The sequence below is a fragment of the Rhea americana genome, unplaced genomic scaffold (assembly GCF_003343005.1).
Source record: "Rhea americana isolate MKP2758 unplaced genomic scaffold, rheAme1 scaffold_65, whole genome shotgun sequence".
Taxonomy (NCBI): domain Eukaryota; kingdom Metazoa; phylum Chordata; class Aves; order Rheiformes; family Rheidae; genus Rhea; species Rhea americana.
The window spans coordinates 1,511,437-1,530,273 of record NW_028186812.1 but is presented as its reverse complement, the minus strand read 5'-3'; the positions used below and the strand labels follow the sequence as shown (position 1 = coordinate 1,530,273).

Genomic DNA, 18,837 nt, shown 5'->3' with positions numbered 1-18,837 from the left:
CGGCGCGGCGTGCGAGGGCCGCGCGGCGGCCTGGGCGGCCGCCCCATCCCCGCTCGGAGGGCGGCTCGGCGGGGCAGGCCGCGTGCTCGCCGCCTCGCTGCCACACGCTGCCCAGGTTCGCTGCCCTCCCGTCCCCCAGCCTCCAAGCCCTGAGCGCGTGTGGTCTGGGGAAGCGCACCTCTACCACGACCGTGTGGTCGGGAGCCTCTGTGGCACGATGGACACGAGGGGCGGATGATGTTTGCCCTTGCCTTTCCTTTTTCATTCAGACATCCTCGTGYTTTTTCATTCAAACATGCTCATTTAGTATTTTCCCCACTATTTATTCTTCCAGGAGGAAATCCATTCAGAATATGAGCTGTCAGATGTCATTACATATTATCGAGAAACTTTATTGCGGTATTGTAAGAAAATGCGTAATTCGGGAGACACTGATCTGTAATGTTTGCATATTTCCATCCATCTTTGCATTTGTGAATCTCCCGTCCATTTGGAGCATTGCCAGTTGTGGAAGTGGCTGAGGAAAGAGAAAGTAGTTTATAGGAAAGGGGAGGAATTCAGTGCCTGATCACCTGTCCCATTCAGTGCAATAAAACTCACTTTTAGCTGGTATTTCTAAAATTGACTGTGATTTTTATGTGGCAAGATCAGAGCTGATCTTCCATTGTCTTTAAAGTAGTTTGTGTTCTCTATTAAGTGGTGTTTAGTTGAACTTAATAATAAAATAATAGCCCTAGACACCGTGCCTTGATGCAGTGACATTATCACCTGTTGATCCTGATAAACCAAAGTTATTTAAATTTCACTTTTMAAAAGGGCATGTCAAAACACATCTAGAAGTCAGCAGTATCAGATATGGAGCAGTTCTTTATTCCCAGGTGTACAAACCAATTAACGAATTTGCTGCTGGGAATCAAGTCCAACTATGTATGGTGCTGTATGGCATGGTTTTTGCTCGTTCTGCTTGTTAATTTTCTCTATTGTTCCTATAATTTACTAAAGCGTATAAAATCAGCATTATTATTTTTTAAAAAGTTTTTACAGTTATTTTCTGTATCTTTGCACATATCTTCAGAAACATAGGTTATATGTATGTAAGTGTGCACACAAAAACAAAAAAGATGTGTATGTAAGGAAAGATAACCTTGTAATTAAGACGCAGGGCTTCAGAGCCAGAGGCTCTCTCCTTACATTCTGCTGTATGTAATTTCTCTYTAACCGTAGGTATATAGGTTAATGTGGTTCAATTTCTTTCCTGATCAGTAAAATAGTGATCTAAATACATGCCTGTCTTCCAAAAAACATTGTTTACTGTAAGCCATTTCCTCTGACATAACCTGAAGAGGCACATACTGATTGATAGTTACTTTGTGCATTATCGCTTAGCGAAAACTATCAATGTGCAGTCTAGTCCRCAAAGAGTGTCTTTTCGCAACAGGCATTAGCTGACGTGCATCAGCACTGCGTGTAATGCCATTGAAAGGGGTAATTTCACTCCTGCGCGAGGGCTTACGTGGTTGGTCGCATGAGCAGTCAGATCTGGAAGCTGATCTGACTGAAAACTAACCTGGCAAAACCCAAGAACARTAACGTTTTTGGCTAGGTGAGCTCGTCTAGCTTTAATGCTGGCGGAAGGGAGCAAGCAGGAATGTGCGGCTTAGGACAGGAGGGAAAGCACTAACAGTAATTTTTGCAGCAATATGTGATTTTAGGTTGTCTTAAGCTGGCCATGAAGCTTCACTTTAAGGCAAGTATGTTATGGTAGTTTGTATACTATAAAGTATTTGTTAAGGGCTCCCTGGTCATTTTTTATGGGCTTACAATTACATTGCTTCTTTTATATTGTCTCTTTGCACTTTCTCTGCTGCTTAGGTGAAAGACTCTTGCAGACACTATTGGTGCAAATAAGTGCACAAAAGAAGGGACGTTACAAAAATCATTTTCTGAGTGGGTTATCTGCACCACAGACAGTTGCATTCTAAAATGTAAAATGCATATCACATTTCAGGTTGGCTATGATAGCGTCATGAAAAAAATACTATTTTGCATTTAGTGTCAACTTTACATTTAACTGTGAGAATTTAAATATAACATTAAACTATGATTTGCATCTGAATTAAGAAAACCTATGTTTGATTTCATAAGAAATAAGATACTCTACTAGCGTGTCTGGCATGTAGCAGTCATATTTATTTAGTATTTGCATTGTGGTCTTGTAGAGAAGCTTGTCTGGTTGGGGCCCCATTCTGACAGACCCTGTGGGATATATTCCCATAGAGTTTACAGGCTAAACGAGAAAAGCAGCCCAGAGCTAGGGAACATGTATGCAAGATAACAAGGGTAATGCATAATTCTCCTCCAGTCAGAAATAATAAGAACGCGCATGCACGCATACAGTGCGTTCTTTTCAAATGAATTGCAGTGATTCAACTTCGGTCACATCTGGAGAACTTCACAGGACATATGAACACCAGGTGGCTAGTGATGGAGGTTTTGACGGAGTTTAATGTGGCATCATGCCCAGGAGTGCTGTCGATGGGCTAAGACAGTCAGCTTCAGTTTATACAAATGGCCCCTATGCTGTGAAATCTCTCGTAAGGTATAGGTGGAAGAGAGTGGAAAGCAGCCAATGTCTGTATGTTCGGGGTTTTTTTTTTAAGATCTTGAGGAATATACGTTTCATGCCTGATTTATTTTTATTTAAACATTATGTAACACTGCAATAAGACTATGCAGTAAGTCTTATACAGGCACTGTGTTCTGCATCCCGTAATCCATAATTCTGACTTGCATGAAATACCGACAAAGAGCCCTAGAAGTTACTGTACCCAGGACTACAGTGAGAACCAGGTGCCCTTGTGATTCCTCGCCCAAGCTCTGGGAGGCTTCTTGTGTTGGTCAGCCTTTCAAAGGCTGAATCCCAGCGATTTCCACAAACTGTTCCACTCCTGCAGAGTGGGTTGCTATGGAAATTAACAGGACTAACATCACTGAGAAGCCTACTAAAGAGCATTATACAAGGGGATGGGGTGGAATTTAAAAAGTACGGCATGTAGGGGATTAAAATCTTTCTTTGGAATCACGTGCACAGTTCCTCTGGGCTTCAGTTTGGTCTCTGAAGAGACTTGGGGGGGGGGTTCAGTCTATTCTACAGAAATTTGATGCAAATTGAAATGAAGCAAAATGCAAGTAAATGATTTCAAAATCGATCTCTGGGAGTAAGGTTGTATAGACATACACATCTGTATTGAATTATTTTTTGTTAATAATGTCTAGCAGAAAGATGTGATTATAATGGAACTGAAGAGGTTATTGAAGCATAACGCTTTACATGTTTTTTGGGGGATAGTTACAGTTTGACCAAAACCTGAAGCAACTATAGTGTTCAGAACATTTGGATGGAAAAATATTGCCATGGCAACAAATTACTTTTATATTCACATAAAGCAAAAATAGATCTCTCTCTCCCTTTGTGGGAAGCACATATTTTAAAGTGCATGAAAGATTAAAGGTGATAGGCAGAAACAGCTGCATGAATATATTTTCTTTTTTCTTCATTTGGTTTATACRTATTTCTGTATAAATCTGAAATGCAGAAATAATTTACAGCTAGAAGCATTTTACAGCTAGAAAGCAGAAATGGCTTAGGAAAGGGGGAAAAGTATAATATAGTCAGAACAGCTTATTCTGATTGTACTGTGGCAACATCAGACTTTAACTGATTAAAACAAAATATTCCCAGTTGGCATTCAAAAAGGAGGAACACCTCTCTCTGTATATCCAACAGGACTAAAATTGTTTCATGTCCATAATGTAGGCAATATTTTTGAAGAAATAACGTATTTTATTTTAGGTCAGTTGGGTACATTGTCAAACTCAAGCAGCAAACATAGTGGCAAGATTTATCTATTGCCTCATTTTAGCTGTGTATATTTTTATTTAAAAGGCATGCAACTTTTATTTCTGTGGGGGCGAACAGCTTCTGGTCCATCTATATGCCTCAGTCTGTGCCATCTGCAAAGGAAGTTTAATATGTCTACATTGATTTGTAAGGTCTRTCCTGAGATCCCCCTGAATTATTCTGAACCACATGAGCTGTCTTACACCATCTGTATCTATCTTCATAACGTACAGCAAAGCAGCCCACATTTTGTGCTTCTTATCTGCAGAATAGAGGCTTTCTTGGAACTGGTGAGTGGATGTCTTGGCTCCTTTTCCAGCTGGTCTCTTTGTATGGACAGCAGAGATAGGTATTAGAGAAACTGTTCCTAGGTACCCTGGGGAGACCTAGATGGAGTAACCCAAAACAGGCAAAACGTGCTCTAGCAGTTAAGCAGTGTGGGTGGTCAGAGGTCCCTGGCTCACTTTAGCACTGTGCTGGCACGATTGTCACCATGCTTGTACTCATCAACAGACCTTGGACGTGCCTCAGAGTAGCCAAGAGCTGGGAACTCTCTAAGTCGGCAGTACGAGTGCAGTTGTCCTGTACTGAGGGGTAACAGGTTTCTGTATGGGTCAGTTCTGCATCAGTTGGGTGTTGTGTCCCAGGTGGCCCTAGCACCAGCACAGTCCCAAACATTTGATTTATTGCTGTTGGCTGCAATACCAAAATCACTAGGCGTGGTTTCAAAGTGCTCTGATCAGAATAACCTGCATAAAGAGTTATGTCTGTTTTAAAAATATCTGTGGCTAGTTTATCATGGATTTGGCAAGAAAATGCAGTACACTGGGGCCAGTGTGGTGCCCCAGTCTGGACAGAATTTCAGTAGTTCATGTGTTCTGGCAAAATTGCCATAAGATGTGTGTAGGACTCCATTCACAGCTACAGTACTTTCAGTACATAAACTAGCTATTTTAAAATTTGAGTATAGTCACACAGTCCACAATTATGCCTTTAAATGCTGTGTTGACATATCCTCAATTACTCTGATGCAAACTTGTTTGCATCAAAACAACAGAAATGGGTTAGAGATATTTTTATACAGGCAACCGAGAAAGGGATGGGAAGGAGATACCGTGTGACCCTTTCTTAATGCAGTCCTCAGAACTGTAGGACTGTTGGCTTCTGTATTTTCCTCCCCCTCCTCCCTTTTTTTTAATATATATTTAGTTGGATCTTTGCCCTCTGTGCCCTCAATGTGTTCATGTTCATAGATTTCAAGTGCAAATTTAGGCATGTCACCAGATAGGAATGAATGGTAAAGGTCTTACATACCTCTCTATCTCCTATGACCTTTCTGTGAGGAAGAGCRAGGTAGCATGCATTTCCTTTCATTTTTTGTGTCTGTCTTCTTTCCAAAAAGGAAGAAGACTGAGGAAAGCCTRCAACGTGACACAGTGGGCGCACAGATGATTAGAACATGCCTAGAGTAATTCACCCTACTTTCAAAGAGAACTGGGTCAGAATGAGGAATAACACTCTCCTGGTCTAATCTTCGTTATTTACTCACTTGGTCCTGTCCTTTCACCCCTTCTCCTTCCACCCTTTCTTTGTAGTTTTTTGAGTCTTTCAGGTTCTGCTTGGCACTGCTTTTTAATTGCTTGAGAAGGAATAGTTTGATGTGGCTCTGCTGCGCTTGTAGTGTATTTTGCCCCTTCTCTCAAGGTGCACTCCAGATGGAGATGTGACTAGAGTATTTTAGTGGCAACTGCAGCATGCGCTCCCTGTGATAATACAGTCACTGGTGGCATCTCTGCCAATGAGAAGCCAAATACACAGGTAGTGAATTTTYCGATTTTGTCAGTCAGAGTCCATTGACTGCTTTATTATTGCAGACATTGCTGTATATCAGTTCTAGTATAGCATTAATAATGCACCTGTGCATGATTAGTGCATGATAAGCATTCTTCTGCATTAGACATAAATCAGTACCATGGAAAACAAGGAATTCTGGAGACTTAATGCTATAGACTGTGACTAGCATATTTATTCCTCTGTTGTTGGTATAATCTAACAGAATTGCTGCACAAGTGGGGTTTTTTTTGTTTGTTTGTTTGTGTAGTTTAGTTTAAGCAAGCTCTTGCAGAACAATGAACAAAGCGATTTGGGGTTTATACATTCCATTATAAATACAGTGGCATTTCTATGACCCTGTTTAGAAGAGTAAAGCTTCTATTTGTCTCCTGCTGATTCTGTCAACATTCACACAGTAAGTTCAGTAGAAATCCCTCAGGTATTCCAGTGTCAGACCACAAAGTCATTTCTGCCTCTTAAAGAAAATATTGTGTTTCAAGGAACCAAGACTTTGGGGAGTATTCCTGTGAAGTGGAGACTTGATGCAGCAATGCAGATGTAAAGAACTGAAAGGCTGGGCACAGAACTGAAAAAACAAGCAAAATAAAAAGAGAAAATATGTATTTATACGGCTTCTGAGTTCAATTACCTTGGTGAAAATCTGCAGCAACTCCATAACTTATATGAAAATTTCTGGAGCAGCTCGGATTAAAATATATGCATGCCTGAAGAAAAAATGAGCAGCAGTAAACAAACAGGAGAAACACCTGTGCTGGCAGCAGATATTTGCAGAGGAAAAATAAATGGGATCATGAGTTTCTTCCTTCCTTCTTTTCACAAATATTAATCATTTGGATTTATTCAGACCCAATTAGGCAAAACCCCTTATTTTCAATTACTTATTATCATTTCCTAGTTTCCAAAGGATACACAGCTTGTGCAGCCATATTGTCTATCTATCTATCAACCCTCCACCCAATAATTTGTTTAAATGCTGGCTGATTTTAACCACAGTGACAGACTAGTACCAGGCTCAGAGATAAGATATTCGTGCAAGTATTGGAAATGTAGTGTGTGGATAGAGAAGATCCAAACCCACCAAGGGTCAAGTGGTTGCAGTTTAGCCTTTTATCCCTATTGAAAGGCAATGAAAGTTGGCTGTACCATGTGTGTTTACTGTCTGCTGATCAAGGTACAGCTCTGCCCTAGATGAGCAATGGATGCATTGGGAAGCATCCTGGAGAAGCACAGAAGTGAGATGGGTCCAGGTGGTTGTGAGGCAGCCAGGCACACAGGCCACCAAAACGTGGATCCTTTTGAAATACAGAGTGAAAAGCATGTTGCTGCGCCCAATAGCAACTGAAGCATACAAGGGGATACAGCAGGTATATATGAGCAAATGCATGGAGGAGAGTCAGAAAAAATGGTAGAGAAAGCAGATAAGAGGATATGAAATAAGCATCAGACAATATTGGTCCCTGTGATACAGTTGAGGCTCAGCTCACCGCCTGTTTAACTGTTGTCAGGCTTTTATCAGCGTAATGGCACAGAATAATAGTAGAAAGGATCTGAAGGATAGAAATTGTACCTACTTACATCCTAGAGCTGATTTTTCTTCTGTTGCCTAGAATTGGTCCTAAACTGCAGAAACAACAGARGAGAGGACCGTGAGGGAGTAGGTTGCATTTGCCTTATGCTGGGGCCATAGTAGTTCTGCAGTCCATTACAGCCCGAGGCCTGCTGAAACCTATCCCATGACCCTAAAGGGAAGTCCTCTCAGCCTGGCATTGGCAAAACACAGCACATTCCAGCTGCGTGCTTTCCTTACTGTGGTAGATGCCAGCTCTCCAGTGTAGGGGCATTCAGTATTTGTAAAGCACCAACAAATATCGTCTATAACAAGCTGGATGGTTTCTCAAATTAGAGTTTGCATTTGGATTTGGTTGTGTAGGATAAATTCTCATCATTGCATAATGAGGATAGGGCTGGTAYCAATTCTATATAATTTTGTTTTGATGTTAGCTTTACAACTTGAAGTAGCAACTCTGACACTCTTAGAATAACACTGGCAGTACTCCTGCTTGTTATTAGTGTAATTAAGAAGACAGTGAGGTAGTTTTTTCTCCATCTTTCAAAATGTGTTTTTTTAGATTTTCCAATCTTCAGTCTCCTGAAAAGCTGCATACACTGTTTTTGTTTTTGCTTTGGGAGCCTGACATAATTGAAATTTCACACTCCTTAGTGCTTCTCTTCGTGGYTTTGCAAAGGGGACGCACACTTCTAAGCTTCGCTTGACACAACCAATGATATGATATCATCTGGAGGTGAAAGAGTTCAGAGTCCAGATTTTAAATCCCATTGCAGCAGAGTATTTACTTGTCAGATCTGTTTTGTTGTCAGTGTTCAAATGCGTGTAATTTCTTGCAAGGGAGGGTTCTGGAATGCGAGGCCACAGCAGTAATGAAGGAAATTTGTACGGTGGCTGAACTGATAGYGTGAGTTTGAGAACTCTGCATTGTAAAGTCAACACAATGCTGGCATTAGTATTCAGACGAAATTTAGGCTTCTGTGAAGAGGCTGTCAGACAGTCAGCTTGTCAAGGTAAAAACCTCGGGGTGCTCATACAGCCTGCGAGCAGCTCTGCAGTATCTCCAAGGTAAAGTGCAAGTCCTTTTTGGAGCATTGACCCCATTCATCCTTCGAGTGGGGTCCCCACTTTTCTAATGGAGGAACTTCTGGCTGCTTCCTGTCTGCACAGACTGTATTTACCCAAGATACCTGAGCACTGTTTTAACTGGTTTTGGTTGAAGGGTATGACTTTAGGTTTTCTAAATCATTTTAAAATTGGATTAAGAGGTACATTAGATACAATATTGTGCAGGTTGCTGGTAGGCAGTGCACAAAAGCGCTTCCAGTCCACCTTCAGAGCGTGCAAATGTGAGTGGCCGTGCTCCAGGGGCCGTTTTTTTAATTAGCCTGGTGCTGTGCCCAAGGAAAACTATACGTRCATACAATAAAGCTAATGCAGCTATACCATTTCCAGTGCAATTGTGCTACCATTATATAACTGCAACCACTATGAACATCTTACAACTAACATGAGCGGGGAGAGTGGTGTGCTCATCTCTACCATGAAAGTGGCCTGGACTGTGATTCAAGAGAAAACTCAAGGTTGCTGACAGACRGGAAAGGAAACAGTGAGATGTGATCTGCGGCAGTCTCAGTACAGTAGCCGGAGCATTGGCTAGTATTTTGTGGTGCCTACATCAATTCTGTACTCGCTTCCCACCTTTCACCTGGCATACTGTGTGTGAGAGAGAAAGCTCAAGGCTGGGAAGTCACTTGACCCTCCTTGCAATCCTTTGCTGCCTCCTTTTAATTCAAYATCTTAGTACATCAGCCTGCTCAGGCAGCCAGGCCATAGGCAGGCTTAGATGGGAGCAGGATGTGGAAAAAAACGGGCTCGTTTCTGCTCAGAGACTTCTTCATAGCAATCCAAGCGTGGCCATGTAATTTGCTAAGAATTGTTCTACAGTGGGAAAATGGAGAATTCCTGCCAAATAAAAAATGCAGGGGTCTAACCATTTAAAGCAATTTTCCCAACTGGAGCCCAAGGTATTCTCATTTGGCCTTTCCTGTGTGAGAGGCAGTGAAAAATAATAATAATCTTTGGCCAGCAGTTAAGCTTTTCATGATGTATACTCTCAGGTCCTCCATCACCACCATCACCCACCTGCAATCCACAGCATAAGCACTCAGTTTGGGGAAAGCACAGCACACAAAATCTTTGCTGAGTAGTGGTGGATAGGAACATGAAAACCAAAACACAMCTAGCTGCTGAAAAATGTGTTTCTCTAACTTACTAACGTTCTTTGAAAGTGCCTTCAAACTAATGCTTGAAGAAGAACAAATGGATATAACTTTTCTCTTTTGAAAGGGTTTGATTAAGTTTATTTTTTACAAGAGGTTGTTACTAGGCTTAATAACCACAAAGTAATAGATAAGGTCTTATCATGTATTAAAAGTGGGCTAACATGTAGAAAATAAAATGGATGCAGTAATGAACTGTYCATTCTAGGCAGGCAGATGAGTCCATAGTGCAGTGTCCTAGAGGCCATGCAGTGAGCTGAAATGATGGTARATGTATACAAACGCTAAATAGTCATAGGAAAAATATGCTGACATAGTTATAGAAGTAAATCTAACCTATCACATGGGTAACTGTCCAGCAATGCAGATTAAACACTTCARGTAGCATTTTAACCTAGTTTTGGTGGTATGCAGGATTGCCTCTACTGTTGTTTATATTYGTACCTACTAAGCCAAATTCCTAGTAGGATGTTCATGGGTGAAAGGTTYGGGAGGTTTTTGTCACTCTCTGAGACTGTGTCAGTCACGATGTGCCCTGTCTCCTTACAACCTGTCGGAAGAGTGGGGTGTGTTTGGCTCGGTTGTTTGGCCAGGGTTTGGACCTATCCCTGCTTAGGCAGCCTGTTTTGCCTGAGAAGAAGGGGCTTGTGGTGGGAAGTGGCTAACTGCTGGCCTCCCAAGGCAGGAGATGGGAGTGGGGGAAAGGTGAGTTAACTAGAAAATTGTCAGAATTCTCTTTGTATCACCAGTCTAAATTCAACAGATGGACAATTACTTTCTCTTTATTGACATGACAAGCATATTGCCTGGCCAACATTCATTTATTAACTTAAAAGACAAATATTTTCCCACTGGCATCAAGGAGATCAGACTGGGGCCTCAAATACTTCTRTGTAGGATTGGTGTCCCAGCAGATTTAATAAAGCTGGCCTTGGTATTTCAGAAAGGAATAGAACAGCAAGATACTGAGGATGCAACACAATCAAAAGTCACATGGAATAGCTATAAACAAGATGAGAACTGAAAGTGATCCTTAAAATAGAATTGAAGTAGCCAATTTTTGTAGAAAGGTGGCACGTATTTTTGAAAAGAGACTGAACAATCGTGCAATCTGAAAAAAAAAAGATGAAAATGGGACAGTTTAAAATTAGTAGCATAATTCTTTAAACAAAAAAAGAAGATCTTCATTTTTAGTAGAAAGCATTTAAGATACTTATATATTAATATAATACACATATTAGTAAACATATTCTTTGGCATTTAACATGTCAGTGTCTTTCTGTAGATGTTTGTTGCTTCCTTCAAACTAGGGGATAGAGAAAATGATGCCAAGTTTATTCTGACTCATGATGATAGACATTATCACTCCCAGGAACACTGGAGAAACAAGTTTTTCTTTTGTCCTGAAGGGCACAGAGTTGTTATGGTGTCACATACAAATTTCTGCTATGGCATATGCTGCAATCAGACAGGAAGAACCTTTGATCTCTACCAGTSCAGCACTTGCTTTGTTTCTGGAATAAAACTTGGGCCTGCAGAACTGTTTATGAGCCATTACTGATATAATGTGATCTAGATTAATCTTGTTTTATCTGTTCCAGTTAATGATCTTTTAAAATTTGGTAGTCAGTAGAGAATAACYGGGCTTATAAGGTTTTTCAATTTTCCAAATGCATAACTTGAGTTTGCAATTAAAAGAAAGGCAATTTTACTTTCGATGAAATATTTTTTTTTTGGCCTCCCAGATATGATTTATACCGAAAGACTGAATGTATTGTAATTGTCTCTAATTTACATGCGTACTAGTGCTAGTGTACTGTGCTGGTGGAATCAAATGCATTCATCCATGTGTCTTAGAATCTTCACTGCTAAGAGATAAAAGCAGTTTTCTGCAATATTGATAGAAGGGAGTGGAAAARGGATAACTTTGTTCTCTCTTTTTGACTTGTGGTCCTGAGAATTGGTCAGTCTCTGTCATGAGTTAGTTGGTTCTGCAGCTGTTTTAATCAGTGTCCTGTGTGGCTCCAAAAACTCATTCTTGGTGTGGGAGATGCAGTGAACCATAAAGACTTAGGCGTGTTTCGTCTGCCCAAGCCACGAGGGTGGTGCCGAACTGCTCAAAGGAGCCCTTTGGCAAAAAAGCCAAGCCCTAGTCTCCTTTTTTAGCTTCTTATTTAAAACAATCCTTTAAACAGAGATGAGAACTCTTCTGATGGCTTACAGATCTGAAAATTCTGTATTCTATTATTGTAAAAATATTTTTTTCTTGTCTCACTGTATCTCACCAGGAGTTTCATCTCCTAAGTGGACTCTGAAAGTTTTATTGACTTACCAAGCTCTTATAGGTCATGATATCAAAAGTATCCATCTTTTACAGACATTTTCAATTGTCCTGATTTCATCTAAGAGCTACTGCAGGAGACAGTTCTTCTGAAAAGCACAAATGAATGTTTTAATAGAGGATATATATTTCAGATTCAAGGAAGTTTTAATATCTAGCTAAGTAGCAAAGATTTTCTCTTCCCTTGGAAGCCTGCACTGATGTCATCCTGCATGGAGCAGACTCTTTGACATTGAACTTTTCTGATTATTTTGCCATACAAGAAGCTATAGACCACTTTATTCACCAACTGGTCATTATTCTATTGTCTTTTTTTATTCCAATGAAGAGAAAATGTAGAGAAGAATGATGAGAGATTTTCTTTCGCCAATTATTCCTTTAATTTTAGCATATAGCATTACTGAATTTTTGGCACCCTGCATGTTATTTCATCCCCTGTGCCAAGGACACTGAATAGGATGGATTGCACAGACGAGGGCATTACCATTCTTTGTCATCAATTATAGTCCTGTTGGGGACATGGAAACTTTCCTTTGGTTTCAGAAGAACCTTCTTTATTTTGATTTTTTAAACTATTTTGTTCCAGAATGTATTTCCCACGGCACACTGTAATTTTTTAATCTCTTTATATTTTTTGATATAAAGTGAATAAGCAACCACTAGCAAATTCATGCTGAAGAAATAAATTGCTGATAACTTCTACCAAATTATTTTCTCCTTCCTATTRTGAGGCTTGTTTTGTTTAGTGATTTGTATATTGAAACTATTTTAGAACATTAATTTGACTTTCAATTTAATGCTCAGGATGCTGTAGTGGAATATGGCTTGCAACTTTTTATTTTAATATACCAACTTACACATTATTTTTACTGATCATATCACATTTGCCTACTTATAAGGACTACTTTTTGACTTCTCAATAAATAGAAGACCTTCATTGTTTATCCTTCTGGCTAATTCCATTCCAGCATCACTGATTTGGGCAGTAAAGAGATGGATTCTATGCCAATATAAAAATGTTAACTAGTTTGACCATGACAGAAGTAAAAAAAAATAATTGGAAATGAATTGCTTTCATAGAATAATTTTGAAAATAATGATAATACTGTTCYTGTTATATTCTATTCTAAAACACGTTTTTTTCCTAACAGTTACTTCAGAAGTAATTGGAGCCCAATTATGCAACAAATTTGCTTGTTTCAAATTTCTGCTAAGGTGGCTGAGAGATTTTGACTCTTCTGTATAGCAAGAATACACCATCCTTTTCTGAAGAGAAAGACTCAGCATACAGGTAAGTATGAAGGTGTATCTGTGTATCAGTGTACAAACATGCATGCATGCGCGCGTGCACACACATATACACCCCACAGACTGTATCTTCCAGAGTAGGAATGTCATGCCCTAGCCTGCTGGGCACAGGTATCAATCACCCCTCCTTGTTCCATTTCTCTTCCAGTGGAAGTCACTTGAAACAACAGAGATGTCTTCCAAAGGTGGCAGGTGTCGTGTAGGAAGATACCAAAACAAATTAACATGTTAGAAGGAACGCAGGATGTGGAATCAAATTGTAAGATTAACTAGAGTAGAAAATAAGAAGGTGAACAGATGAGAGAGGGACAGTGAAAATGGTGCAAGAACAGCCAAAGTTAGTCCGTATTAAGGAATGACTGCTGGGGGGCTGATTTTCACCCAACAGGGTTTATTAGAGARAACAGGAGTTAGTAGTCGGTGGCACAGAACTTTCCTGTTTGAATATTTAGAGGGGAAATGAGGAGATGAAACAAGATGAAGACGTTGTGACCATTCTTCAGCAACAGCTAAAGTGTCTCTGACTCTTTCAGGGCTGCCTGGAGATTTTGAATGCCGACCTACTGCTGGGAGGCCAGGTCTTTTCTGCAGTTTTTAAAAATGCTAACAATGGATATATTTCTTCCAACTGTGATGCAGAAAATAGAGCTCTAATAGTTCCCTCCCACGGTTCCCTCCTCTACCTTTCTGTCCTATCTTCTACTCCCCTCCCCCCAATACCTCACTGCACTTCCACCTCCCACTGCTTCCCTGCAGCAGCAGCCCCGGCCGTGGCTCCTTATTGCAGAGAGCAAATTTCTAAATTTTGCATAGTTTTCAAATTTTATTGTGAATCATGACTTTATATAAGCTTTTTTGCCTGACGGACTTTGGAATAAAAGGGAAAGGACCTTCTGATTCAAGCTCAGGTTTCTGCCACACGAAGCGCAGGAAATCACGTAAGCTCACTGAGTAAAACATAGTCTTTAACTTAAGCTAGCCTTAGATGCATCAGAGAGGACTCTCCCTATATGTGCCACTTGGATATTCAGAGCCCCAAGTCTGAGTCTTCAGTGTCCTTGTGTTAATTTTGATCACTGTCATTATGTTGCTCGTTACTTTGGCAAGGAGATGACAACAGTGTACAGATCTGTCTTTTCCTAAATAATATGTGCAATTTACAGAAGGTTAGATGTACAGCTTATGTCAGTCAATAATTGATACAAATTTGCATCAGTTTAGGATTGGCCTATAGCTTTTTGGCTGGCATCTTATACTGTATCCCTATCCTGGAAATAGCTACAACTCACTGAACAGTCTGTAAAACAGAGGAGTATAACAACAGCACTGATGGCTTCGATAAAAATATGTTCGGTGCCAGATTATGAATTCATTCATGCTGGTATAAAGCCAGAGTAATTCTGTTGATGTCATTGAAGTTACTTTGGCATTATATTATCAGGACACAGATCAAATTTTAACTCACGATTGGCTGCATATTGCTTTGTAATTTTTRTGGATTCCCTTTTGTCTCATTTGTTCTCTTTATATCATATTTGTTTGGTTTGGCTAAAGGAAATAATTCAGGATTTATCCACAGACCTTGGTAATTTTTCTTTGGTCTAAAGACACTTGTAGAAGCTTTGGTTTTGTTCTGAACGAAAAATAAAATAGCCAGCAGGCTACAGTTCTGTTCTTTGTGTTTTATGAACTAACAGACAAGAGCTCCCATTCTTTGGATTTCTAATGGATTTTTAAGGGTTTTTTTTTAAGCTGAAAGGTGCTGCAAAATGATGATCTACTTTGTCTGTTTTCATCCCAGCAAGAAGAACCTTGGACCAATCCAGATACGTTAAATGCTGGAGGCCTGCAAGGTTGGGACTTTTGCAACTCCTGTAGCTGTCAAAATGAATTCTAGCCAGAAATCTGGCCRCTTTGTATTCAGCATAATTAAAGCAACCACTTGGAATTTTTTGTGTGTAAGGAACAAAACAATAGGCATTGAGACTTTATTATTGAAAGCAGCTGCAAGAGAGGAAGTCTTATAGCCGTCGGTTAGTTAGTAAATTCTGCCTGGGACTTTTCAATACTACAGTTCAAATTCTCATGATCCTTTCTGTGAGGCTGTATGTTATTTTGTAATTCTACCTTTTTGTCTCATTCTTCCCTCAAGTATAAATCGTATTAAATCTACTGTGAAACCAAGTTTAGAAATATTTGAAGCCCTGCTTAGGTATTGTGGCTGTCTTGTGGGAAAATATGACTGGTTGTGTGCACTGCTCTTGGAAATTTTATGAGATGAGGATTGTAAAACCAGTAAGGGGAGGCTATAACTAGAATTCATTATGAAAACTCCTGCCAACTTCAATGGAGTTGTATTTGCTTGTTTCAGAGGGCTTCAGCCGCTTTTGTTGAAATCCTTCCTGCCTGACTGGGGCACTACTACATCAAAATTTCATGTTGCTTACTGTGAGGTAAGGGAGAAAAAGGAAGAAGAGAAAGGATCATTCTACTCAACAGAATTGCAAATTTCTTATGGCATCAGTGGAGAAAAGTGGATTATTCTCGAGGCCTTTATATGGAGATACCTTCTTTAGTGCCTCTGTTTTTGCACTGACTGTGCAGAGAAAATAGGACTCTTCCATGTTAATATTACATCATTTAATATGCTTCTCCAGTCACTGCCTCCAAAGGTGATCCATTCTACTTAATTTTGTTGTTTGACTCTCTCAACTGAAAGCACTTGGAGCCAGAAGGAGATATGAGGTGTCTCCATCTCCCTGGGATCCACAGTGCAGGACCCTCCTTCTGAGGAGACTGCACGGCATAATGAAATGTCAGTGCCTGACAGTGCAGAGCAATTAAGTTCTTTTCAGAGCTCTTCTTCAAAGAGATGGTGGCTCTGGCCTCCAGGCTCTACTCAGCCTCTCTGCTCTAGAGTGTGTCCTAATGACATGAGAATAGGGTRTCCTGGATGAAAACACTGCACCCTTTGAAATCTTGACTGTATCTTTAGTGCTAAATAAAAAGTATGGAACTGACCCCTGGCCTTGGTTCCAATACTGGCTAGTTTGTATCCCTGCTGCTAAGGACCAATTCTTTTTAGGTGGGACTTAGAGAAAACTAGTTAGAGCACTGAAACCCAGAGCTAACAGTTAAACAGCATGGATGTACCTGAAAGTTGTATCTGTGCTATTAAAGAGAACAGGTCAAGGCAGTAGTCCCTGACCCATAGGACAAGTGGCACAGACCAATTTCTGCCCATACTGCTTAGGGCTAGCATTACACAGCATAGGGCTTTAGCTATTTTCTGAATCCCTGGTGATGTGTCTGTGATATAAGCCAAGACTGTTACTTCTGTGGGAGTTGTTTTTCAGTTCAGCGTGTCTGTAGTAATGGGAAGGATGTGCTGCAGCCCTCCAGAGTGGTGTTTACGTAGCGTCATGCAGGAGGTGTGTGTTGGATGTCCTGGAGTATGGTATAAGGGCAGCTGGATAGATTTGCAGTTGGAAAGCCTGCTGGGATAGTGGATGAAAGGTATGGTAAAAGGAAGGAAACTTGGTAGGGTCTTGCCCATGCAGCCTGTTGGGAGTGGTTTCAGGAGTAGCTATCCCCTAGCTGCACCTTGGGTTTTGTCATGGAGAAAGCTAGTTTGAGATGTCCAAAGAGAAGCTAGGGAGTGATCTAACAGCAAAGCAGTCTGAATTATTAGGGATCTAGTGACTGAGGTTACTGTTTGTCTTTCTCTTTCTTTTTTCTTTTTTCTTTTTTCTTTTTTCTTTTTTCTTTTTTCTTTTTTCTTTTTTCTTTTTTCTTTTTTCTTTTTTCTTTTTTCTTTTTTTTTTTTTTTCTTTTTTCTTTTTTCTTTTTTCTTTTTTCTTTTTTTCTGTAAGCAGTGTAGGCAGACCTCTTTATTTGCTGTTTGGGAGATAAAAATCATGGGGTGGAAGATGGTTAGACAAGTGAAACCATGACTCTTACTTAATGGTTATGATGCTCAGCTACAAAGAAGCAAAGCTGGGCGTCATGGCCCAGGTCTTTAGTGGGTGTTTACATTTTACATTAAAATTAAAAACCATCCATGGGGAAACGTGCATCCAAGTGGTTGCTCAGCTCCCTAGCATTCGATTTCAGTTGATTGCCTGCTGGACYCCTGATTTTTGCATTCTTGATGCACGGTGGCTCAATTTCCACAGGAATATACAGTATTTTCTTCCTCTACACTCCCCTTTCTCCATGATTTCTGATGGGGATGGAGTGTTCTGTTGGCTAAAGGGATCACAGGGCCTGCTCTGTGCTCTCAGCATTAAAGTGTTATACTGCAAGTGGGAAGCAGCAACGTTACTACAGCTGAGATTGGATGTAACCTTGATCGGATCTCATATTTGAGGCTCCTCTGAATGGTTGTGCCAGCATTCAGAGGATCCTTACAGTCTGGAGAAGTGAGCCAGCAAGAGCCTTTTTATTTGCTTGAGTAAAGGTGGCAGAACTATAGGCAGTGTCAGTGGCCCACTCGCTAGCGCTGCTTGCTGTGGCATGTGCGTGTACATGCAATGGCTATGCTGCTACGCAGCTCTCTCCAGACCCCTTTCAGAGCCATACCCATGTCCTCTTTGGGATTTAAATAGCATCGACATTTTAGCAGTAATGTTCCTCAGWGGATATTTTTTCCCACCTRATGTGTTGGGTAGCATTCTCATTTATGAGCTTAAATCAGATTACCTATCTCTCCCAGACTTTTGTGTGTTGATGTTGTTTTGTGTTTACACATACAATTTTCTTTTCTTTCTTTCTCACATGCTTGCCAGGTAGCTATTCTGCCATTTCATCCTTCTTGGCTACCTTTTCTTACTGGATTCTCTGCAGTAAACATTGTAGTTTGGGAGCATGAATAGGGAGAAATGACATTTTAGAATGGCTCTTCCAAGCTGGGTGACTGTGCCATTTCCAAATGAATGTGATGTTTTAATAGCAGTCTAAACTAATGTAACTTGATGACACTTCCATACCTGCTTTGATCTTTAATTTTCTCTGTTTTTTCAAGTTATACATGAAAACAAGATAGAAATAGAAGTGGGGAAAGGGGAAGCTTGTTAAAATCACATTAAATCAAGAGCTAAGAAGTTAACTGTTATGATGCCAAAACTGCAGCTGTGACAACAAATTTAAATACAGTGCCCAATGTGACTAAAACCGTGCAACTTAATCTATTATTATTCAGATGCCCTATTTACGATGCAGATAATACAAATTTTAATGAAAACATATCTATTTYAGTTTTTGTTCTCGGGAGAGATTATGAGGCAAAGGTCTCCCATTTCCCTTTCATGGCAAACATCTCACAGRCCAAGCCTGGCCAAGCAGGGGATCTGTGGACTGCAGATCTTCCTCCCCAGCCCAACCATCAGGACTCTACATAATCACTTAAGTATGAATCAGACTGGTTTTTACTCCATTTCAGGTAAGTCCACAGTACTTAAATCCATAGTCCTTTGCTACTGAATTACTGACAGTGGTTCCCAAATACAATCTCTTTATTAAATAAACAGGGATCACATGACATACATTAGACTGAAGATGACCAGTGTTAGTATAGATTGCTTCT

The 18,837-nt window shown here is 40.2% G+C and overlaps 1 protein-coding gene across 1 annotated transcript in view; it reads left to right on the top strand.

Moving 5' to 3' along the window:
• The first annotated feature begins 389 nt into the window (after nucleotides 1-389).
• Nucleotides 390-18,837, top strand: part of LOC146586798 (putative tRNA methyltransferase 9B) — a 44,238-nt gene continuing 25,790 nt past the window's right edge. The window contains exons 1-2 of the mRNA XM_085320710.1: nucleotides 390-404; nucleotides 13,097-13,236. The gene's annotated coding sequence lies outside the window, so the exon portion shown is untranslated. The remainder of the gene's footprint in view (nucleotides 405-13,096; nucleotides 13,237-18,837) is intronic.